Source organism: Bacillus rossius, chromosome 5, assembly GCF_032445375.1.
Source record: "Bacillus rossius redtenbacheri isolate Brsri chromosome 5, Brsri_v3, whole genome shotgun sequence".
NCBI lineage: Eukaryota > Metazoa > Arthropoda > Insecta > Phasmatodea > Bacillidae > Bacillus > Bacillus rossius.
The window spans coordinates 5,636,355-5,662,976 of record NC_086333.1 but is presented as its reverse complement, the minus strand read 5'-3'; the positions used below and the strand labels follow the sequence as shown (position 1 = coordinate 5,662,976).

Here is a 26,622-nt window from a genome sequence, read left to right as displayed (position 1 = left end):
ATATAAAAAATTAAAAGTATGCTTACTCCACGGAGCTCGGAGTTCTTGGTACAAACACGGCGAGGTAACAAAAATTGCTACAGGTCCTTCCTCCACGGAAGCTATTGACAGACTAACCTCTCACCACTTATGTTAAGGTATATATCTGTATCAAGCGTGAATAACTAAGTAAGTCGATATTTTGTGAAAAATGAGATATTTTGACCAGCACAGTTATTAAGGTCATTATTCTTTTGTGAATAAGTGAGTAGGTAAGTCTATTGATGAAAACTATAGATGTTGTTCGATTATGTTTAATATGATATCTCAGAAAATTCACAAATCAAAAAGTAAGTACACTTACCTATTTTATCCCTAAACACAACCATTTGTGAGAAAGTAGGTATGTAGAGTTACTTAAATTCTGTCAAATCTCATGCAATAAGAATGAACCGTGAATACATAGGTATGTTGTGTTACTTACTTATGATCACAGCCATAAAGTATATTATTTACTTGCAAATCTATGTAGGTTAATCAAAATAATTTTATGTTTGTAATTGCCATAAAAATATGGCTGACATCACTAATCATTATTAATGTTCTTTACAAAAGATTACATTTTTCGCCGCTAGAATGCTTACTGAAGGTTAAATTATCATTTAAGATTTTATTATCCAGGGTGTTAATATGTCTATGGTGTAAATAGTTTTCTTCTGTGTGATAATGTGTGTGCATTATAATAGGTACATAAAAATGTCTAGCCGAGCAAAACGTTTAATCGAACTAGCTCAATCTGCAATTGTTTCTAATGAATATGATGGCAATAACTCAGGTTTGTATCAAAATAAGGTATTATTATGCAAATTACGAATGTACGTAAATTAAGTTTCATTGAAAAATAAAATATTGTTAATGATTCTAAATGACCATGATTATAATAATTTAGTTTATTCTTTTACAATATTAAAATTTATAAAAAATAAATTAAATAATTTTTAGTAAAAAATCTTAAAAAAACACCGTTGCACATATCATTACGACCACCATTATGTTTTCTAGAAATTTGGCATGTTTCGTAATACCTGCCATCTTGAATGACTATGTCATCATCGCTACACTTTATGTTACGTCCGCCATATTGGATTATAGAATTTTACACTTTTTGTTACGGCAACCATCTTGAAAAACTGAAATTTTTTTAGCTAGAAATTTGGAAAAAATTTTAAAAATTATAATAAAAATTTATTAATCAAATTTTAATAAAATCATATTTTAAAAACGCACTTACGCCTTGCAGTCATCGGTTCGAACCTGGTAAGACCAAAAATTTAAAAAAAATCGTCCACAGATCCTTCCTCCACGGTAGCCGCAGACAGACTAACCTCCCACCACCAATAAAGTCAGCTGGTATGATATTATGTCCGCCATCTTGTCTTCGTCCGCTGGAAGCCACCATCTTGTTTTCGTCTGCTAGAGTGCGCTGACATCATGTTAGTTTAATTCTTACCCGCTAGAGTGCAGTAATAATTTATTATTATTACTGTGACACCCACCATCTTGTCATTTGGGCGCCATCTTGGAATTCTGTAATTATTTAGCTGGAAATTCGTGAAAAATTCCAAAATTTACCAAAAAAATTAGAATCAATTTACAAATGGATTCGAACAATTTTTGTCCTTGGTTCGATACTTGATCGATGAAATAATATTCAATTTCATGTAAAAATAATAAATTCCTTATTGAGGCTTAAGCATTCATGTCTACAGCCTCCGATAAGCCTCTGACGTCATCTAGGATTATGACGTAACCGTTGCACTTTTCGTTACAGGCACAATCTTGAAAATCCCTCTTTATTATCCAATTTTAATGAAAAAAAAAGTTTAAATTCATAAAAAAATTTATTAATATAATTTTAATAAAAATTACAAAAAACACTGTTGCTTCATATCGTTATGGCTGCCATCTTGGATTCTAGAAACGTTACATGTTTCGTTACGCCCAACATCTTGGATGAGTATGACATTGTTACACTTTACATTATGTCCGCCACATTGGATTACAGAAAGTTCCACTTTTCGTTACAGCCGCCATCATAATTAATTAATAAAATTTTAATAAAACATTATTTAAAAACTCACGTCATGGAGTCCTCGGTTCGAACCCTATGAGGTTCAAAAAAATCGATAGCGCCTTCCTTCACAGAAGGCGCTGCCAGATTGACCTCCCACCACTAATGCCATGGTATATATTTTCCCCCGCTAGTATAACGTCATGTTCGCCATCTTGTTCTAGTCTGCTGGAAGCCACCATATTTTTTTCGTTTGCTAGAGTGCGCTGACACAATTTTAGTTTAATTTTTACCCGCTAGAGTGCAGTATTAATTTATTATTACTGAGGCGCCCACCATCTCGAAATTTGGATGCTATATAGGAAACATTTAATTTATTGACCTAGAAATTCGGGAAAAATTCCAAAACTCATAAAAAAAAGTCACTCGTTAATTTACTAATTGAATCGATACTCGGTTCGATACGTGGTCAATGCAAAAAAAAAGGTAATTTAATCAAACATATTACAAAAGTAACAGGTTCTAGAAATAAAACCCAAGTTCAAACATAAAATGTATTATATAAATACAAAAAAATACATAAATTTCTGGCTTGTACTAGAACTCTATCTTGCCTCAACAATGAGAAATTCACAAGCTAGCAGAATCTGATATGTATTTTTTTTGTATTTTTCATTTAAAATTTTGTATTTATTTATTTTTATTGATTAAATATATTTCTGATATTTTATATCAAATAGAGTGTGATGGTTTTCTCCGTAGGCTCCCGATTATTCTTGTCAATACGTTTGCTCCTGATTGTTATTGTCAATATGATGATGGTTTTCTCCGTGTGCTCCTGATTATTCCTGTGGTTTCTTCAAGTGCTTCGTTCTATTCTGAGAAACCACTCTCTGCATGAAGGATTTTTTACCTAATGAGTCATGACTTTTTATTTGGAGTTAAATTTAATTCGTGGATTTCTGCTACTAAATCAGCACTTGCAATTTTTTTACCAGTTGAAATTCAAAAAATAAACAACCATTATTCAGACAAATAATATACCATGAGACATCTGTGAAGCACTAACATGCAAGACGAACTTCCTTATCCTTGGTGTCTAGGGAAGCCATCCTTCTTTTTTGCAATCGTTAGTGAGCATCCCGCATCCCACATAAAAGAACAGAATAATATTTACCTGTAAGCAACATGTGGTGTTATCTGTTGACAATAATGGACACTATTTCAAACAGGTTATTTTGCATGAGATAAATTAACTCTCACCACTGAATGGTGCTATTTTAGTCAGTTAGAGTCAAGTAGTCTCGTAGCCACATAGCCTCGTGTCCTGGAAGCTTCGTAGTCCTGTAGCCTCACAGTCTCGTAACCTTGTATTCTGGAAGCTTCGTAGTCATGATGCCTTGGAGCCTCGTAAAATTGTAGCTTCGTAACCAAGTGTAACGATGACATCGAACTCAACCAAGATGGTGGGCGTAACGAAACGTGCAACATTTATAAAATCCAAGATGGCGACCGTAACGATAAGTGCAACAGTGGTTTAAAAGTAATAATTTATTAAATTTTTATTATTTAATTTAATTAATTAATTTTTTAATGATTTCTTTAATTTTTCCCGATTTTCTAACATAAAATTTATGGATTTTCAAGATGGCAGACATGACGTCATACTAGGTGACAAAATATATACTTTGGAAAAAAAAATTGGCGGGATCAGTCTGCCTGCAGCCACCATGAAGGAAGGATTGGTCGCTTTTTATATATTTTTTGCCCTCACATGGTTCGAACCGATTACTCCGAGCTCCATTTTGAAAAAGTATGTTTTAAAAATATTTTTTTAAATTTTTTTAATTGAATTTTTTTATAAATTTATAATTTTTTTCAGTTAAATCGGATAATAACTAAAGATTTTCAAGATGGTGGCTGTAACGGAAATTGCATCGGTGACGTCATAATCGTAGATGACGTCAGAGGCTTATCGGAGGCTGTAGACATGGATGCTTAAGCCTCTTTCAGGATTTTGTGTTCTTTCTAAGGCAAAAGACTTTTGAGGTTTTTCGAAATCCTAATTTTTGAATTTTTGAGGAAGAAAACGAGACATTTTTCCTGAAAACGATAACTTTTGAATCTTTTTGTCATTTTGAGGATTTTTTGCGTCCAAGATGGCTGCCGTGACGTCACTAATTTAAGATGGCCAAAAAACACCACCACCACCGCCTGGCACCTGTCCCAGGACATACCAAAACATACTACTGACGCACCACAGTATTTTCACTGACGCGATGAATGTTTGTATTTCTTTGAAGTCTGCAATGATGCTGACGAAACTTCATCCGATGGAACAGCACAAGTCGATGCTGGTATCGCAGATACCATCGAAATGTCTGCAGTTGATGGTACCGATAACGCTGGGCTCTCCGAGGCTGCTGACACCATTGTCATTGATCTCTCCGCTGTCATCAACGTCGCTGACGTCAGGGTTCCTGTAGACGATGGTACAACCTCTATCGAGTTCGACGTTAAAGATGGTAAAGATGCCATCGAGTTCACAAGATCATGAAATTACGCATCTTATGCACCAGATGAAACATACCAGGTGATCCTTACACCGTCGACGACAGTAACAAACTGAAAGTCTCGCTTAGGAATCGCTTATACAACAAAATAAATGGGCACGCAATACACGCACTGGTCACGCAATGTACACACCAAACAAGCAATCAACACACCAAACATGCAATGTACACACCGAACACATTATGTATACACATGGCACGCATTCAACGAAAATGACGCACATTTGGTCTTAATTTCGACAAAAATGAAGCAATTTAACGAAAAGGACGTGCATTTTGACAAAATTTCGACCAACAGGAAACACATTTAACGAAAAAAGACGCAAATTTGGACTAAAATACGACAAACAGGTAGCACATTTTAACAAGAAGGTCGTACATGAGCACGATCATTCAAATCAGTAGGATGCGATCTATAATTTACGACACGAGATAATGCCTTGAACAGTCTATGACTCCAATAGTCTTTTGGTTACAAAAGTTATTGGCTCCAACAGTCATTGGCTTTATCAGTCTATGGCTCCAAGAGTCTTTGACACCAACAGTCTTATGGCTACAAAGTCTTTTGGATACAACAGTTATTGGCTCCAAAATGACTTTTGGCTCCAACAGTCATTGGCTTCAACAAACATTGGCTCCAGCAGTCTTTGAATCCAACAGTCTTTCGCTCCAAAAGTCAATGGCACCAAAAGTATTTGTCTTTAAAATGTCTTAGGTTTATATGCTATTTGGCTACTAGACTAGGAGGCTACGAAACTACGAGACTACAGGACTACAAGACTACAAATCTTCAAATGGCTACGACGTTACAAGTATACAAGGCTACGAGACTATATAACTACAAGTCTACGAGGCTCCAAGTCTACGAGGCTACATAGCTCTTAACTGTCTTTGGCTCCAATCAGCGGCGAGAGTTAATTTATCTCATGCAAAAGAACTTGCTGCAAATAGTCTCGATTCTTGCCAACAGATGTCGTCACTTGTTGTGTTGAGGTAAAAATTATTTCTTTCTTTTATGTGAAATGCTAGATGCTCAGTAACGAACGCAAGATAAGGAAGGATTCGCTAGACACCAAGGCGAAGGAAGTTAATCCTTCACGATAGTGCTTTTCAGCTGTCTCAAAGCATATGATTTGACTGAGTAATGAATTTTTTTTTGTTTGAATTCCACATGATAAAACTATTTTTGCAATAATTTGGTAGCAGAAATTCCCAATTTAAGTGCCACTCAAAATAAAATTACTTGACTTATTAAGTAAAAAAAATCGTGCAGAGACCGATTTTTCAAAAATAACCAGATGCTTTCACAGAATATATGCAGAAGCCTCGACAGGAATAATAAGGAGCACACGAAGAATACCATCAAAATATTGGCAGGAATAATTAGGAGCACACTGAGAAAACTAAAGCACGTATTCCTCAGCCACAGACTGATAGAGCAAATGATTGTTGAAGCCATAGACTGTTGAAGGCGTTTTATCCTATCGTAAATTGGTGATAACTACCTACTGATTTGAATGATCGTGCTCATGTACGTCCTTATCGTTAAAATGTGCTACCTTATTGTCGTATTTTAGTCCAAATGTGTGTCCTTTTACGTTAAATGGGCTCCCATTAGTCGAAATTTCGTCCAAATGTTCGTCCGTTTCGTTTAACTTGCTTCATTTATGTAGAATTTTGTCCAAATGTGCATCTTTCAGTTAAATGCGTGTCCTGTGAATATATTACGTGTTGGTGTGTACATTGCGTGTTTGGTGTTTTAATTGCGTGTTTGGTGTGCACATTGTGTGGTCATTGTGTGGTCATTGTGTATACATGCGTGACCACTGTGGGTGTGTATATTGTTTGTCTTATGTGCGTAAATGTGTGTACATTGAATGTCCTGTGTGTAAGTGTGTGAACACTTCGTGTCCTCTGTGTGTATTGTGTGTCCATTGCGTGTCCAGCGCGTTTATTGCGTGCCCATTTATTTTGTAGAATTTGCTTCCAAATGGGCTTTTTTTTGAATGAGCCTCCATTTTTTAATGTTGTTTTAACTTGTGTATTATAGTAAATGGTTCTTGTTTTGACTAGCATATTATTCGACTGGTTGCAGGTACATAAGTGAATCCCCAGACGGCGGGACTTTTAGTTTTTTACTGGCTGCTGCGGTGTAAGGATAACCTAGATTGCCACATCTGGTGCATAAGTCGCGTAATTACCCGTACTTGTGAAGTCGATGGTATCTTTATCGCCTTTAACGTCGAACTTGACGGAAGTTGTAACATCGTCTACAGGAACCATGATTTCAGCGTCGACAATGGTGGTCAGATCCCGTTGTCAACGTCGACGATAACACTAGAGGAGACTTCAAAGGTTGTGGTACCACCAGCAGAAGAAAGCTTAGTGACTACAGTGCTGGTTTCAGAGGAAACCTCGATGAATGCCTTTTCGCATTTAATGGAGACTTCAATAGTCTGTGATTCGACAACTACTATCGAGCATCGATGCCGTTACTGCGACAAGATTTTCTCAAACAATAGTAATTTTTGACGATGTGAGAAGAGAGAATCTGCTAAAAATCCTCCTCGCTAAATCTTTGGCTATAACCAATGTCACTAGCAATTTGCAAGGCATGATAAATTGAAAAGACTCTTGAATACATGCAAAGGTCCTGCTGCGTGGCAGAAAGTAAAGGTTTCGTTACAACAGTGATTGATTGATTCGTTTAAAAGTACGCCGGGAATTGGTACCACTGCAGCAATAATCCTGCAGATATTGAAATATGTCGTTAGCATTTTCCCATGATGGACGAGGGCATGAGAGGAGAAAATGTATAAATAATCCTTCTCGTGCGAAGTTTCACTACGATGAGTGCTATGTTTGGTTTACACATATTGACAGTTTGTGACGGCATGCGAAAATATGCAAAGGTGAAGTCCGTGTACCTACGAATGAACTAACTGCAGACATTTCGACTCCTCACTTTAGATTGGAGACTGGTATTCGTTCAAGCACAAAAACAGATGAGCAGCAATTGAATATGATGATGAGGCCTGTACATGAATCTAAGTCTCATACTGTGCTCGGTGTATTACATGTAATTGATAATGGATTACAATTGGCGAAATTTGCATTTCGTGGAACGTTGAAACACTACGATTATTAAAATCATTTTGTGAGTCAAAATACATTTGTATTTTTTTGACGATATCACTGATTAAGTAGCTACGTACGGACATTTAAAATAAAACTTGTGGTGGGACTGTGTATTTGACAAACCATATCCGTTCGAGGATAAAGTGAAGAGTGTGCATTCAAGACAGTGAACTCTCCCATTTACAAATCCGACGATGTGAAGCAGTCTGTTAAAATAGTGTCGAGAAAATATGTCGGGAAGAAAAAGACTAAGTATACAAAGTATCTGCCTGGTCTCTGTCTTCAGTAAACCGTTTGGAGATAAGAATTAGTCAGTCCAATCCAATGCAGAACCAAATGTTTATAATATTGTTCCTGCAGAAGTGTAGGATTTATGTAATAAATTGTATTTGTAAAAAATGTTTTTTTCGACCCGTCACTTTTATGTTACATTGATGTGATATTTAATTAAACTTAAATTTTGTGCATTGATATAGGATTGAACAGAGGACAGGAGTCGATAGAATCAATCAGTATATAAATTGCATAATTATTTTATGGTTTTTGGAATTTTTTCCGAATTTCTAGGCCAATAATTACAAATATGCAAGATGGTGGTCATAACGTCTTACTGGACGATTTTGAACATGATTTATTTGATACGAGTATTTTCTACCTAAAATTTCCTTATTGCATTGACCAACGATCGAACCGAGAACAGGAATAGATTGTTCTATTAGTATATTAATTGTAGATTTTTAAAATGAGTTTTGTAATTTTTTCCGAATTTCTTGCTATATAATTACGAATTTCCAATATAGCGTCCAAATGTGAAGACGGCGGCTCAGATCAGTTGCTAATGCGGACAGCAGTCAGCGACCAGTGCGTCGCGGAACTGACACTGCCATCACTGCCCGGTCCGCATGTCTGTCCGTGGCATCGATCCAGGGGCTCCCAAAGAGTCCAAGGCCGCGTGTTGCCGCCCATTACCTCTTGTTTTGTGTCTGTGTGTACGTTTTTGTTGTGTTTGGGTGTAAATGATTCTGCAGCCTGTGGCAGGGGGTGGCTGTGGTGGAATGGTGGTATCTGGTTGCGAGGATGCATGTGGTAGAGTGGGGAGTGATGCGCTCACGAGGTCCACCAGGGCCTCCGCTGAGCGCCAGCCAGTCCGCGCCTGGGTGTTGTCTTGTGGTCAAGCTGGAGTGGTCTGTGTTGGCCTCCCTCCCACGCTCCGACTCACGCTCATGTGGCGTATGTCTGGGACACCCTAGTTCCCTCAGGTGTTAAGTTGTGGCAGCGCGGCCGGCCCGGTTATGTAGCGGGGCTGCTGGTGCCTGGTGTACGTCCTCGGGCGACTAGTGCTTGTGAGGCACGCCTCTGCCGATATGGCGGGTACCAAGGGTGGTACAGGAACATTCAGGGGGAGTCCAGCCACTCGGGTCTTCCCCTGGTCGCTCTGTTTGCCGGGCCCCAGGTGGGTTCCATGCTGTCTGTTGTGTCGATCACGTGGTTGTCTGTCGTGCGCCATCTGCTGTTCAGTCAGGTTCAGGTAGGCGTGATAAGTGGTAGCTTTCGATCTCCTCCGGGTCGAAGCCACCCCAGCAGCCTCGTAGAAGCAAGCATTCTGTGTGATGATGGTGTGTGAAATGAGTTGGCATTTAGTGAGGGCATGGAGTGTCGTGATTCTCGTGTATATGTTGAGCCTGTGATGAGCCGGAGCACTCGGTTTTGGGCGCCCCGCAGTGGCTTGACTATGTGGGCTGGGACGTATCCCCACGTCTCCACCCCGTATAGCATGGCTGGCCGTATGAACGCCTAGTAGAGGCTGGGAAGCGTGTTCCCCTGAGGAGGGAGTACAGCGCACCCACCATCTGTCGGCACCGCGCCACCTTGTCCACGATGTGGGCACGCCAGGTGAGCCAGATCCAGGTATCTCGCCGACTTAGCTACCGGTATCTCCGTGTTGAAGAGTGTGAGGGGTAGTGGGGGCTGCGGCCTGCGGCGGGAGAAGAGGACGGAGACCGACTTTTCGGCATTGGCCTTGATTCGCCAGCGCTCCAGCCACTCTTCGAGGTCCTCGAGGTGGTCCTGTAGACGATCTCTCAGACCCTGAACGTCCATTTCTGTCGCAAATATGGCTGTGTCATCTGCGAGCAGCTGCGTCGTGGGGATGTCTGCCACGTAGAGGGCGCACAGGAAGGGACTAAGTCTGGCCCCCTGATGGGCCTAGGCTCGGAGAGAGCCCCCTCCACCTTCGCCCGAGAGGTCCGTCCCGCCAGAATACTGTAGACTAGGAGGACGTACCTCGGCGGGAACTGCCAGTCGAGCATCCTGGGGAGGAGGCTCTCGCGCCAGACCTGGTAGCACATGTGCTCCCTGTCGTGCAAGGCCTGGGTGGCTGTTTCAACACGGCGAGTCAGCGGGTGCAGCGTGCAGTGTCCCTCCCACCACTCAGAGCTCCGCCGCGTGGCTCTTCAGCCTCCACAGCATGGCTCTACCGGGCGAGCCTCGGCCCCTGTGACGTGCGCCAGGGGGGCGGGGCGGCTCTCCGTGGGCCCAGGCACTCAGGCGAGTAGGCCGTCTACCGGTGGCCAGCCTCCACAGCATGGCTCTACCGGGCGAGCCTCGGCCCCTGTGACGTTCGCCGGGGGGCGGGGCGGCTCTCCGTGGGCCCAGGCACTCAGGCGAGTAGGCCGTGGACCGGCGGGAGTGGTGGCCAGCCTCCACAGCATGGCTCTACCGGGCGAGCCTCGGCCCCTGTGACGTGCGACGGGGGGCGGGGCGGCTCTCCGTGGGCCCAGGCACTCAGGCGAGTAGGCCGTGGACCGGTGGCCAGCCTCCACAGCATGGCTCTACCGGGCGAGCCTCGGCCCCTGTGACGTGCGACGGGGGGCGGGGCGGCTCTCCGTGGGCCCAGGCACTCAGGCGAGTAGGCCGTGGACCGGTCGTCAGCCTCCACAGCATGGCTCTACCGGGCGAGCCTCGGCCCCTGTGACGTGCGACGGGGGGCGGGGCGGCTCTCCGTGGGCCCAGGCACTCAGGCGAGTAGGCCGTGGACCGGTGGCCAGCCTCCACAGCATGGCTCTACCGGGCGAGCCTCGGCCCCTGTGACGTGCGACGGGGGGCGGGGCGGCTCTCCGTGGGCCCAGGCACTCAGGCGAGTAGGCCGTGGACCGGTGGCCAGCCTCCACAGCATGGCTCTACCGGGCGAGACTCGGCCCCTGTGACGTGCGACGGGGGGCGGGGCGGCTCTCCGTGGGCCCAGGCACTCAGGCGAGTAGGCCGTCTACCGGTGGCCAGCCTCCACAGCATGGCTCTATCGGGCGAGCCTCGGCCTCTGTGACGTGCGCCGGGGGGCGGGGCGGCTCTCCGTGGGCCCAGGCACTCAGGCGAGTAGGCCGTCTACCGGTCGTCAGCCTCCACAGCATGGCTCTACCGGGCGAGCCTCGGCCCCTGTGACGTGCGCCAGGGGGGCGGGGCGGCTCTCCGTGGGCCCAGGCACTCAGGCGAGTAGGCCGTGGACCGGTGGCCAGCCTCCACAGCATGGCTCTACCGGGCGAGCCTCGGCCCCTGTGACGTGCGCCAGGGGGGCGGGGCGGCTCTCCGTGGGCCCAGGCACTCAGGCGAGTAGGCCGTGGACCGGTGGCCAGCCTCCACAGCATGGCTCTACCGGGCGAGCCTCGGCCCCTGTGACGTGCGCCAGGGGGGCGGGGCGGCTCTCTGTGGGACCAGGCACTCAGGCGAGTAGGCCGTGGACCGGTGGCCAGCCTCCACAGCATGGCTCTACCGGGCGAGCCTCGGCCCCTGTGACGTGCGCCAGGGGGGCGGGGCGGCTCTCCGTGGGCCCAGGCACTCAGGCGAGTAGGCCGTGGACCGGTGGCCAGCCTCCACAGCATGGCTCTACCGGGCGAGCCTCGGCCCCTGTGACGTGCGACGGGGGGCGGGGTGGCTCTCCGTGGGCCCAGGCACTCAGGCGAGTAGGCCGTGGACCGGTGGCCAGCCTCCACAGCATGGCTCTACCGGGCGAGCCTCGGCCCCTGTGACGTGCGACGGGGGGCGGGGCGGCTCTCCGTGGGCCCAGGCACTCAGGCGAGTAGGCCGTCTACCGGTGGCCAGCCTCCACAGCATGGCTCTATCGGGCGAGCCTCGGCCTCTGTGACGTGCGCCGGGGGGCGGGGCGGCTCTCCGTGGGCCCAGGCACTCAGGCGAGTAGGCCGTCTACCGGTCGTCAGCCTCCACAGCATGGCTCTACCGGGCGAGCCTCGGCCCCTGTGACGTGCGCCAGGGGGGCGGGGCGGCTCTCCGTGGGCCCAGGCACTCAGGCGAGTAGGCCGTGGACCGGTGGCCAGCCTCCACAGCATGGCTCTACCGGGCGAGCCTTGGCCCCTGTGACGTGCGCCAGGGGGGCGGGGCGGCTCTCCGTGGGCCCAGGCACTCAGGCGAGTAGGCCGTCTACCGGTCGTCAGCCTCCACAGCATGGCTCTACCGGGCGAGCCTCGGCCCCTGTGAACTGCGCCAGGGGGGCGGGGCGGCTCTCCGTGGGCCCAGGCACTCAGGCGAGTAGGCCGTCTACCGGTGGCCAGCCTCCACAGCATGGCTCTACCGAGCGAGCCTTGGCCCCTGTGACGTGCGCCAGGGGGGCGGGGCGGCTCTCCGTGGGCCCAGGCACTCAGGCGAGTAGGCCGTGGCCCGGTGGCCAGCCTCCACAGCATGGCTCTACCGGGCGAGCCTCGGCCCCTGTGACGTGCGCCAGGGGGGCGGGGCGGCTCTCCGTGGGCCCAGGCACTCAGGCGAGTAGGCCGTGGCCCGGTGGCCAGCCTCCACAGCATGGCTCTACCGGGCGAGCCTCGGCCCCTGTGACGTGCGCCAGGGGGGCGGGGCGGCTCTCCGTGGGCCCAGGCACTCAGGCGAGTAGGCCGTCTACCGGTCGTCAGCCTCCACAGCATGGCTCTACCGGGCGAGCCTCGGCCCCTGTGACGTGCGCCAGGGGGGCGGGGCGGCTCTCCGTGGGCCCAGGCACTCAGGCGAGTAGGCCGTGGCCCGGTGGCCAGCCTCCACAGCATGGCTCTACCGGGCGAGCCTCGGCCCCTGTGACGTGCGCCAGGGGGGCGGGGCGGCTCTCCGTGGGCCCAGGCACTCAGGCGAGTAGGCCGTGGCCCGGTGGCCAGCCTCCACAGCATGGCTCTACCGGGCGAGCCTCGGCCCCTGTGACGTGCGCCAGGGGGGCGGGGCGGCTCTCCGTGGGCCCAGGCACTCAGGCGAGTAGGCCGTCTACCGGTCGTCAGCCTCCACAGCATGGCTCTACCGGGCGAGCCTCGGCCTCTGTGACGTGCGCCAGGGGGGTGGGGCGGCTCTCGGTGGGCCCAGGCACTCAGGCGAGTAGGCCGTGGACCGGTGGCCAGCCTCCACAGCATGGCTCTACCGGGCGAGTCTCGGCCCCTGTGACGTGCGCCAGGGGGGCGGGGCGGCTCTCCGTGGGCCCAGGCACTCAGGCGAGTAGGCCGTCTACCGGTGGCCAGCCTCCACAGCATGGCTCTACCGGGCGAGCCTCGGCCCCTGTGACGTGCGCCAGGGGGGCGGGGTGGCTCTCCATGGGCCCAGGCACTCAGGCGAGTAGGCCGTGGACCGGTGGCCAGCCTCCACAGCATGGCTCTACCGGGCGAGCCTCGGCCCCTGTGACGTGCGACGGTGGGCGGGGCGGCTCTCCGTGGGCCCAGGCACTCAGGCGAGTAGGCCGTGGCCCGGTGGCCAGCCTCCACAGCATGGCTCTACCGGGCGAGCCTCGGCCCCTGTGACGTGCGACGGGGGGCGGGGCGGCTCTCCGTGGGCCCAGGCACTCAGGCGAGTAGGCCGTGGACCGGTGGCCAGCCTCCACAGCATGGCTCTACCGGGCGAGCCTCGGCCCCTGTGACGTGCGACGGGGGGCGGGGCGGCTCTCCGTGGGCCCAGGCACTCAGGCGAGTAGGCCGTGGCCCGGTGGCCAGCCTCCACAGCATGGCTCTACCGGGCGAGCCTCGGCCCCTGTGACGTGCGACGGGGGGCGGGGCGGCTCTCCGTGGGCCCAGGCACTCAGGCGAGTAGGCCGTGGACCGGTGGCCAGCCTCCACAGCATGGCTCTACCGGGCGAGCCTCGGCCCCTGTGACGTGCGACGGGGGGCGGGGCGGCTCTCCGTGGGCCCAGGCACTCAGGCGAGTAGGCCGTGGACCGGTGGCCAGCCTCCACAGCATGGCTCTACCGGGCGAGCCTCGGCCTCTGTGACGTGCGCCGGGGGGCGGGGCGGCTCTCCGTGGGCCCAGGCACTCAGGCGAGTAGGCCGTCTACCGGTGGCCAGCCTCCACAGCATGGCTCTACCGGGCGAGCCTCGGCCCCTGTGACGTGCGCCAGGGGGGCGGGGCGGCTCTCCGTGGGCCCAGGCACTCAGGCGAGTAGGCCGTCTACCGGTGGCCAGCCTCCACAGCATGGCTCTACCGGGCGAGCCTCGGCCCCTGTGACGTGCGCCAGGGGGGCGGGGCGGCTCTCCGTGGGCCCAGGCACTCAGGCGAGTAGGCCGTCTACCGGTGGCCAGCCTCCACAGCATGGCTCTACCGGGCGAGCCTCGGCCCCTGTGACGTGCGCCAGGGGGGCGGGGCGGCTCTCCGTGGGCCCAGGCACTCAGGCGAGTAGGCCGTGGACCGGTGGCCAGCCTCCACAGCATGGCTCTACCGGGCGAGCCTCGGCCCCTGTGACGTGCGCCAGGGGGGCGGGGCGGCTCTCCGTGGGCCCAGGCACTCAGGCGAGTAGGCCGTCTACCGGTGGCCAGCCTCCACAGCATGGCTCTACCGGGCGAGCCTCGGCCCCTGTGACGTGCGCCGGGGGGCGGGGCGGCTCTCCGTGGGCCCAGGCACTCAGGCGAGTAGGCCGTCTACCGGTGGCCAGCCTCCACAGCATGGCTCTACCGGGCGAGCCTCGGCCCCTGTGACGTGCGCCAGGGGGGCGGGGCGGCTCTCCGTGGGCCCAGGCACTCAGGCGAGTAGGCCGTGGCCCGGTGGCCAGCCTCCACAGCATGGCTCTACCGGGCGAGCCTCGGCCCCTGTGACGTGCGCCAGGGGGGCGGGGCGGCTCTCCGTGGGCCCAGGCACTCAGGCGAGTAGGCCGTCTACCGGTGGCCAGCCTCCACAGCATGGCTCTACCGGGCGAGCCTCGGCCCCTGTGACGTGCGCCAGGGGGGCGGGGCGGCTCTCCGTGGGCCCAGGCACTCAGGCGAGTAGGCCGTCTACCGGTGGCCAGCCTCCACAGCATGGCTCTACCGGGCGAGCCTCGGCCCCTGTGACGTGCGCCAGGGGGGCGGGGCGGCTCTCCGTGGGCCCAGGCACTCAGGCGAGTAGGCCGTGGACCGGTGGCCAGCCTCCACAGCATGGCTCTACCGGGCGAGCCTCGGCCCCTGTGACGTGCGCCAGGGGGGCGGGGCGGCTCTCCGTGGGCCCAGGCACTAAGGCGAGTAGGCCGTCTACCGGTGGCCAGCCTCCACAGCATGGCTCTACCGGGCGAGCCTCGGCCCCTGTGACGTGCGCCGGGGGGCGGGGCGGCTCTCCGTGGGCCCAGGCACTCAAGCGAGTAGGCCGTGGACCGGTGGCCAGCCTCCACAGCATGGCTCTACCGGGCGAGCCTCGGCCCCTGTGACGTGCGCCAGGGGGGCGGGGCGGCTCTCCGTGGGCCCAGGCACTCAGGCGAGTAGGCCGTCTACCGGTGGCCAGCCTCCACAGCATGGCTCTACCGGGCGAGCCTCGGCCCCTGTGACGTGCGCCGGGGGGCGGGGCGGCTCTCCGTGGGCCCAGGCACTCAGGCGAGTAGGCCGTGGACCGGTGGCCAGCCTCCACAGCATGGCTCTACCGGGCGAGCCTCGGCCCCTGTGACGTGCGCCAGGGGGGCGGGGCGGCTCTCCGTGGGCCCAGGCACTCAGGCGAGTAGGCCGTCTACCGGTGGCCAGCCTCCACAGCATGGCTCTACCGGGCGAGCCTCGGCCCCTGTGACGTTCGCCGGGGGGCGGGGCGGCTCTCCGTGGGCCCAGGCACTCAGGCGAGTAGGCCGTGGACCGGCGGGAGTGGTGGCCAGCCTCCACACCCCTCCAGGGCGTCTCCCGTGGCCCGGGCGTCACTTCCCCAGTCAGTTACTCTCAGGCGTACAATTTGACTAGTTAATTTTTTTTAAACTTTAAATCTATTCCCATTAACATCTGATAATAATTATGGATTTTAAAGAAGGCGGTCGTAACGTCATAATAAAAGACAGGGCCGTAAATAAGCTAAAACAATGACGTCATACTCACCAGAAATGGGGCGTAACGAAAGGTGCAACGATTTATATAATCTCAAATAGTGACCGTAATGAAATGTGCAAAGTTGTTTTTAAATAATATTTTATTAAATTTAATTTACTTTTTTATGAATTATAAAATATTTTCCTGTATTTCTAGTATTAATATTACGAATCTTCAAGATGGCGGCCGTAATGAAAATTGAAACGGTGACATCATAATTCAAAATGGCGGGTGTGATGTAACATTTTTTTTTCCTTTTTAAATAATTATTTAGAATTTTTTTAATATATTAATAATAAATTACCTGTTAATTCTTTCCAGGAATCAAACCAATGACCGAAATCGATTATGGAACTTAACATTTGAAGTAAGCAATTTAAATTTTTTTTTAAATTTTTTTTTTAAATAAATGATCTCAAGTTTATTGTAAAGGTCATTGTCAAGGTCGTGATTGACCTGCTGGCTTAGGGGCAGCTTGTCATCGGGTAGTTTCAGCCACATGGGGGAATTTTGTTTCTTTCTAAGGTAAAAGTCTTTTGAGGTTTTTCGATTTCCGAATATTTGAATTTTTGAGGACAAAAACGGGAAATTTCACCTCAAAACGGAATTTTTTTCATTTGTTTGTTCCCAAAAAAACTGGAAATGTTTGTGGTTTTTGACGAATTTTGGGAAAATTTTGATGGTGAAGGTCATAGGCCAAGGTCAAAGGTCAATTTCTTTCAAGATAGCCATCATGACGTCATAATCAAAGATGGCGGTCTGCACCACCTGCGGACGCCTGACCCAGTATGTCCTATTATATACTACTGATGGCGCCATATATTGTGTTTAAAGTTAATAACAAATAAAAATAATTACAATAATAATTATAAAATAAAATAAAATCTTTTGTCAGCTTATGAACTTCTCTATTGTTGAGCAAGGATAGAATTTTAGCATGAGCCAGAAAGTTTTGTAATTTTTATATTTATTTTTATCGTTTATTATTATTATTTTCTTTATTATTTTTATTTTTTATTTTATATGTTTTGATGGTTCACTAATCTTGCTATAGGAAAACGTGCGTTAGTTATCTACGTGTAGGCCTACTCGTGATTATTTTTGTCATTATTTAGTTGGTTTTCTCCTTGTGCTCCCAATTATTCCTTTCAATATAATTTTTTTTTTTCTTCCAAGTTTTCTGGTCATTCATAGTGATGCTTCTGTTGGTTCTTTCTCTGTGTGCTTCTAGTTATTCCTAGCAAGACGTTTGGTGAAATTCTCCGAGAGCTTCGGACGGACACACACACACACACACACACACACACACACACACACACACACATATATATATATACATGAGAAATAAATCTCTGCATAAACATTTTTTATTTAAAAGGGCATGCAATTTTATTTAGTGTATTGTTTTGATTGCAGAATATGTTACTAAATGGGCAACAACATTTAAAACAGGCGGAATCCAAACAAAAAAAATAATTCCTCAGTCAAATACTATGCCTTTAAAAAGCTGAAAAACACTATCATGGAAGACAAACATAATTCATTTTGATGTTTAGCGAAGCTCTCTTTCTCTTACTACTGTGAAAGTTCATCCATATCCCGAATATTGTATAAAAAAATGTTTACCTTGACACAATATGTGGCCGATCTGTTGGCAGGAATATGAACAACCTGCGACAAGTTATTTTATGGGATAAATTATTTTCGCTGAAGAAATATAAAAAAATTCTATTTAAGTAATCGATTCAAATTAAAACTTTCTGTAAGCATCTGGCATTGGTTACAGAAGCTAATATGGATTCCGGTTCGTTGTCCGCAGCTAAATCAGGACACCGCTGTTGATACTACCGAAAGAAATTTATCCTAAGAAGGAATCATAGATGTCACGAGAAATATGATTGTGTAAAAAACACGCTACGCAAAATGTTAATTTGTGATCGGTGTGGGAGATGGTTTACGCGAATTGATAGCTTAAAAAGACATGGCAGAACTTGTAAAGCCAAGCCCACATATGAGACACAGGAAATCAAAAAAATCCATTACACTTAAGAGGTGTGTGCTGCATGAAGTAAATAATTTTCCTTGTCCCTTGTCTTGAACGTGATTAAGTTCATAGACTGCTGATCTCGACAAAGAAATTAAATTAAAGAATGCTGACGGCTTAAGGAAGCCTGATAACAATGGGAGTATCATCACCGTGAAAAGTGAGAATAAATTCAAGACCATATCTAGTAAACCTTCATACTTACGAATAATGATAGGCGCTTAAAAAGGAAGCTTTTAGACGATGAAGACGCTTCAACGTCAACGATTTCAAATTCTTACAGTAATCCAGGAGAAGACGCTGGGTTCCATGGTGAAGGCGACAGTGACTGTGGGGCTGGTGATGCGATAGAAGAATGTGCTGAAGAACCTAAAGGAGGCAAGATCGAAGACTATGATGAAACGCTGAGACCAAAATAATGGAAACGTCGCGTCATGATAAAATAAAATAATCTGATAAAGCTTACGATGATTCCTGGGTGATAATGATATTAAAAATATTTATAGTAAACATGTAAGGAATATGGCAGCAGAAGAGATTGATGATTGTGCAGGAAACTATTTGCACATCAAAGAAGTAGCCTATATACTCAAAGAACCGACGTAAGATGGCTACATAAAATGATGCGTTGTTTTACGCGCATTTAATTAAATAAAAAATATATTTATTAGGAATTTGAAACCGAGTGTTTTTTAACTTCACGAAATCTGATTTCTAGCTAAGTTTGATTTCTCGCGACTGCATGTTTAATGACTGCATTACATGTCCATTGTGTGTCCTGTGTGTGCATTGTGTGTTCATTGCATGTATACATATATCTAATATTCCAGGTCATGACCTCAGCGGCTTATGGCGGCTTGTAGATGCTGATTTTAAGCCGCTTTGCGGATTTTTCATGCCACTGGCATCTTTGATTATTAAAAACGGGAAATTCGCTGTCAAAACGGGCATTTTTCCCTGTAAATAGGAACATTTTTATTTTCAAGGTTTTTTGAGATTTTTTGGTTAAATTAAAAAAACTGAAAATTTTGGCGTATTTTGGTGAATGTTTGGTCAAGTTTGAGAAATTTTGAGTAATTTTTGCCAAATTCTGGCAAAGGTCAAGGATAAGATCATACCAGATGGCCGCCATGACTTCAAATCCAAGATGGCGGACATGCACTTAATCTTCTCTCCGTCTCTTGGCACCAGAAATACCAGAGTATACTACGTTTATTTATTAAGTCTTTTATAATGAGAAAAAAAAATGCAATACAATTACAAAAAAACTCAACCCTGGCACATCGTGCGTGAGGCGTGTTGCCTCCTTGTCAGGAGACTGCAAATCCGCTTCTAACACACATTGCACAAATGTACCGGCATTATTAATATTGTTAATTTTAAGTTATGATTTTATTTTTAAGAGCATTTTAACTTAAAGGCATTATACCTTTTGGTTATAAAATCACTTGCAAAAGAATTGTTTCTACTCTCATGTTACTACTGAAGGGGAATGATGTAATATACGTTCTGACCGGTGAAATGTTTCTGTCATAGAAAACATAATTTACAAATTTTCTTCAGCAAATTGAGATGTAAATGTTTATATTTAGTAAATCATAATCAATAACAACCTTAAAATTACTTCTCGATGCCATGAATAAAATGAAATCATTCAAATAATTATTCATGGTTTGGAACTACCTCTTGAACCCAACTACCGACGTTATTGTGAATTACCAGTATGGTTAGGGACTATTTAAATAATGAGTTTTGCAACGGGAAGATGTGGTTGGTTGGAATGAGGACTTCTTACGCTCACACAATGCATATGGCCGTAGGTGCCAAGAGGCAGATTGCGAAATTACTCCCGCGCTTCATTCTTCCACTGACGTTAATTAAGCAACTGATACTGTATAGAATGTTATGTAACATAGATTGGCTCTGTGCGTGCCATTGCTAAGACGAGTGGCAACCACCGCACGGGCTCACGTGACAACGCTCGGGTTCCGCTCAAACCGCAGGTCTGTCATACATCCCGGTTTTACTCTATTCGCTCCACACAGGTGCTGATAATCCTTATCAAAAGCAATGCCCAAGTCCTTTCCCAGTATCTTGGATTTAAATTATCGAGTTTGACCGCCCTCGTTGACTTCGTTGTAGACGAGACGTGCAGCTTAACTTGAATCACATAAATGATACAATCATCTACTTAATTAACAAGAGAAATGCCAAAAACTTACCGACGTGGCATTTATAAACATTTACAGGGGTTGTTTATTGACACTTAACTACTACCAAAATGTAGTAATTATTGTTTCGATTTTTAATTTTTCGTTAAAAAAAAAAAAATGGGTGCGTGTACTTAGGTACGCGCGTGAGAAGTTATACTTCTTTGGCATCATTCAAAAATAGTTTTTAATTTCATGCAAATATTTATTTACAATAAAATAATAAAAGGGCTGAAAAAAAAAACACAGTCAATAAAGTTCAGTTTAAATTTGAAAAATTAAATAAATAAAATTTAGAGAATAATAAATTTATATGACATAATTTGTACTAAATATTATAAGATTCTTAATTTAAAATATTTATTATTGATTATTTAATATTTTAAAAGAAAATAAATTAATTTAATAATAAATTCGACATTTTAATTTAAGTTTATTCATTTTTTAAATTTTTATTATTTTCTTAATTTAATATTCACTTTTCATTTTTATGAAAAGTTTTCATTAAATTTGTTCAATTGTTTTTATAAATATTTATTATTTATTCAATTTAATAATGAATATTAAAAATGAATTTTTAATTTGATGTTCGATTATAATTTTTATCATAATTTCTTATTAAATGTTTTATTAAATTTATTTCTTAATTTTGTAAATATCAAATAACCAATAATAAATATTTAACATTAATTTTAATAATATTTTAATTTATATTAATAAATAATACATTATATTGGAGCACTTGAAAAAGTATAAAGGCACAATTTATTTTACTAATATTTACAAATAGTCAATTATATTAATCAAAATATTCAATTTAAATCACTAGTGAATATGATTTATTAGCACATATATAATTCGCACTTGTATGAAACTAAAACACGTGTTGTAAATGTATAAACTAGAAATATATGGATAAATATTTTAAATATGCAAACAGTGATCAGAGGCGAAGAGCGTGCCAACATGCGCGACTAATAGAGGTTGTGTTTCTATTTTGTTGGTAGCTTTTTTTCGAGACTTAATGAGCGATTTAGCGGGTAGCTTCAACCTGTTAATTTTGTGTAACAGTGATGCGCGCGCGTCTTAAAATTTCACTCTCGTCATTTTTTCATAACGCGCCTAAAGAAGTATAATTTCAAAAACGAGAATTTTTTTTAAATTTTTTTTTGTTTAAGAACAAAATTAAATTACTGGCATCAAAGTAATTTGGGATTTAAAATTTCGCGGGACCAATAAAACTCTGTAATTTCAAGAAAATTATTTTTTAAGTTAGGTGCATGCTGATAAACAAGAAACGTGAACAGATACGAAAACTATCGTGTTATTGTTTGTATGACACAAGGATACTTCCTTGTATCTCAATGAAAAGTATTTTGTAGAAATAGATTCATAACTTCATCAGTTAAAACAATTTTATAGCAACTCAATGAACTTTCTTTTTGCACAAAATAGAACTAATACTAATTTAGTTTAAAATCACATTGAGATACTATCACGATTCGGTTGAAACGTCTTTATACGGTCATAATGATTTCTTATAATGTTAACAGATTTGATAGCAGGATTCTGCTGTGATTTTATGCACAAGAGTTCTTTTAACTCAGAGACACGTTTACAAAGAGAACTTTCGAAAAGTTCTGGTTGAATAATTTATAAATAAATAATTGGGAAGGGTAGAAAAAAATTCTGAAAAATGCTATGAAATTTAAAAGAGCTGGATGTGAAAAACAGCTAAAAACCAAGTAAAAAAAAATAAACGCTTCGAAATACGCTGGTTGGTAAACAATGATAAGGAGGAAAGAAGGAGATAATTTATGTTGCTGGTTTTAATAGCCTTCCACACTTTTATACCGTTACGCTAACCGGGAATTAGATAACCAACCTTAACCATACACTAGATTAAAAAAGTGTTGCAAACTCCCGTATATTATTTAGTACTCGAGATCAGGACCGATGTATTAAAGTTGTTCAGCGATTTATTAAATTTCGTCATGGAGGTAGGCGACGAAGAAGAAGCATCTCCGGAATACCTTGTTTAAATTTACTTCCCGAGATTGAAACATATATCATAAGGAGATAAGATACGGTCTCCTACTGCTGTAAAATATTTTTGAAGCGGTTCCCAATGTACTGCAGTCACCTCATCGCTCATCCCACTGTCATCAGCTAATGGCTGTGTCGAGATGGCGTGGACTCGCTGCTTCATTACCTCCCGCGATACAATGGCTGACTGGTGACAGAAACTCTACCGACATAAAATAAGACGCGACATAAAAATAGTATAAAAAGTGCGAGTTTTAAATGAAGAGTATGAATATAGAAGAATGTTGTACTTAAAATTGTCATTTTAACAAATTAATTACTTATTATTAGCGCATACAAGAAAAAGTATTTTTATTTCGTACAAAATTTAACAAACCATTTCGTGGCCTTTTATTCAAAATAAAAATAATAAATAAAAATTTCAAAACTCAAGCCTATGTCAAATTGTGAAATTAGATACAGGCAAATAAATTACACTACATGATTTATTTTATATGTGATAAACTATTGAATTATTGCAATTTTTGAATTCAAGATGTGTCTACCATTGAAAAAAAAAAAACATTTAAGAAAATGAACTAAACTAATTTAGAATTTTTTTTAGGAAAATTCAAATGTAAATGCTATATAGTTAAAATAATAACAACACTAATAAATTTAACAATGACGGTTGGTATAGCGCTCAGTAAATCACACTAAGCAGCCCTAAGTAGTGTGAAACAGAGGGTTCTGGCACAGAGTCCATTGTGATAGGTGCGGCTCAGCGACAGGCAGTCATCTCGGGTTTGTGACCTTTGTCATTCGAAATTCCTCAAAAATAAAATAAACTAAAAAAAATTACACCAATCTGTCCATATATATAAAAATTCCGCTTTTAAATTAAATGTTTCCCTTTATGTTCCACAAAGAGTCGGTGCCATGGAATTCTTAAGGAAATTCTAAATTTCCTTGAAACTTTAATTGAAGCCTCTGGACCACAACCTCAACTAACATGTGGCATACCATGTGAAATTGGATACCTCAATCCCGCCTTTACCTAAAAGTAATAAAACATTTAGGTAATTGTTCCTTATTGCGTATTCAGTTCATATCAAAGGTTTATGCTTCGAAATAAAAATCAAATAATATTTTCCTAACTGTACAGTTACAAATCACAAACATATACAACTGCTTACTTAACTGTAATATTGTACGTTTAAATAAAAACGGGTTTGTTACACAATAAGTACAGTTGCTACCGGGAACAATGTTTCTTAAAGTTTTATACATATTTTCTAAATTAAATATACTTTTTGAATTATAATGCATCACAAACTCATGCATTTACAATATTTATTTTAATATACTATCTTAAAATTCAACTGAATGTGCAATAAAGAACATATAATTAATAGTTTATAAAGAATTAATATTTTTTTAATGTAGCGCTCTTATGCCTTCGAGCTCGGAGTATCAGGTTTAAACACGGTGAGGTCAATATAATAAAAAGCAAAATGATTTTAAAAATGATGAGATATTCCTTAATAAAAAAAACACATACGTAATGCATTTTGTTGGTAGACTACTGGTTCCGTCATCCAGTGAGTGCACTTTTAAATAATATCGCATTATCCTCCCTCGAAGCACACAAGCAGACACCCACCTTCCACAACTACTACCAGGACACATAATACTCCAATTGTGTTACGTCATGGCAGCCATATGCGAGCCATCAGATTTAATTAACAGCACGTCCGCTATCATAGCGTCCACCATACTGTCGGACATTTTAGCCTCTAAGTTCAAAATCTTTACTATAACCCGAAAAATTAAAAAAGAATTTCTCAAAACCTTATTTCCAATTCTTTTTAATCCCTTAATTGGTTCGATCTCTGATTATGTATACTCCATTAAAGTATGACATTAGAATAAAAATGCAATATATACTCTTACGCACATTATTATTTAGGAACCAAGTTCTACTGTACTACAAGCATACATGCAAAATGAACAGTCTATTAAACATCTACTTGTTTCCCAGGTCGCAATGACTAATTGTAAACTCCATTATGTTCACCGAAGGCAGCAGCCAGCCCGATCCCTATACCATTTAGCCTCATTTCAAGGCAAACTTTCTCTTCACTTTTTACTGCAGACTATCCAATTCATAGGGTTATTTAAATTCAGTAATTATCTTCAAGAAAGGGTACGTGTTTATTTGGTCCGTATGCGGGTCCGGTTTCCATATATACATTCTAATCATAAGTTATATTAAGATACATGAGTTCTTATCTTATTCGTTAGCTGGTCTTTATTTTCTGCTTCATATTACAAAGGAAACGACCAATGATTTTTGACATCTTCTGTAACAACTATAATCATTGATGTTGGAGCTTCTTTATCGTCTAAAATCTTCCTTTCTAAGTGTCCAAAATTATTCCAAAGTATTTAGGATCTACTGAATATGGGCTTGAATGTATTCTCACTTTTCACGGTGTTGATACTTACATTAATTTCTGTCTTCCCGAAGCCATCAGCATCCTTAAATTTATGTTCTACGTCACGATCGGGTGAGCTAATACCCACGCTCAGGACAAGGAAAATTATTTACATCAACCAGCACACTCTTCCTTTGTGTAGTGTCTTTATCGATGTCCTCTACCTGTTCTACTATGTCTTTTTAAGCTGTCAATTCGTGTTAACAACCTGCTAGACCGATTACAGCTTAATATTTTGCGTTGTGGGTTTTTAACACAATCATTCTTCTCATGACGTCTAGCATTCCTTCTCATGTCAAAATCCTTGCTACAGTATCTACAGCGGCTTCCTTCCGAAAATACAAAATCGAGAAAGTTGGTGTGTTTTTATTTGAATATATTTTATATATAGGCCCTATTAAATTATTATTTAATTTTTATTTCTATTTTATTTTTTTGACCCCGTCAGGTTTGAACCAGGAACCCCAACCGTGATGGCGTACATTTTATTAAATTATTTTTATATATTTTAAAATAATTTTATAACAAAATAATATTCTGGAGTTTTTTTTAGTTAAAAGCTTGGTTGAGGCGTGAAATTTTACCTGATGTACCATATTTCATTTAAGGTCAATACAAATATTCAAGGTACAGAACTAAATGCTTGAATATACATTTTTATGTAAATATAAGCCAATTTTTTAAGGACTTTTCAATCAAGAAATTTTTAGGGTACAATTGAAAATAATCCCTAAAATGGAAATTAACAGTTTTTTTTTTTGGGAAATTTAATGTCAATTTTGAGTAACTTGACTGTCAAAGGTTACCAGAATCCAAGATGGCTCCCGGTCACGAGTGCCTCACCCTGGCTCTACCAGAGGCGTCTATCTCCCACTACTCCTTGCATGTAGTGTCTGTCGCGCCCCGCCGGGCTCTGGGGAAACTGCGATTGCGCTAGCATACAAAATACCGGTTACTGACCATGCTCTGAGCTCCTTGTATCGAGTGAACTCTACAGGCATGCAACCGTAGTTAGTTGGCCGTTCCTAACCTTTTAAAATAATTATCTGTAGACAGGGCCAATCAGCGAAGCAAATCATTTTTCGGGCCGCTCCCCATTACATAATATACAATCTATTTTTAAAGACCTCATAAATAATTAATGAAAATGTGAAGAGAGTAAACTTTAATATGACCATAACTGCACATGTCAACTGCGCATGTAGCATAACTTAAATATTTTCCAAAGAATAAATATAGCTATCGACCAGTAATGTAGTCCTACTCTCAATCTCCCAACCTAGAAACTCAACCGGGACAACCTGGTGCCTGTGAGCCGGAAATTTTTCTCCATTCCCCATTTTTGTTCTCGCCGCCCCTGGCTGTAGAGTTAGTTAACAGTTGTATGTGACTTTTATACACTGCAAAGCTATATGGAACCACAGCTATGATTGGCCTGTGGCCTGAGTGGTAGTTGATCGCAACGCGAGAATGAAATGTACCCTGCTTAATTTAAAGCAATATTGAAATGCATATAGATAGTATGACCAGCCAAAGGCTGGCGGCCTGGTGGACACCGACCAAGGACTTTAGTGCTCCTCATGGGACAAGCCCTGGCGCTAGCGTGGCGGGACTTTCTGCCCCGCCCAGCTCTCGCATCAGCGCATTCTCTGGTCTTATAGCGAGAACATTCTGACTGCTCTTCGCATGTATTACTGCACTCCGCTTGTGAGCCCTCATTGGAGATAGCCCAAAAATAATTTTCACAGATTCATATAGTTAAAGTATAGTCTCATATTAATAAAGGTGAGTTATGGCACCAATTTCTG

General features: G+C 44.5%; 1 protein-coding gene across 1 annotated transcript in view; it reads right to left on the bottom strand.

Annotated features, from left to right (window-relative positions):
• LOC134531566 (uncharacterized) overlaps positions 1–26,622 on the bottom strand; it is a 506,394-nt gene that overhangs the window by 353,734 nt on the left and 126,038 nt on the right. The gene's annotated exons all lie outside the window — the stretch shown is intronic.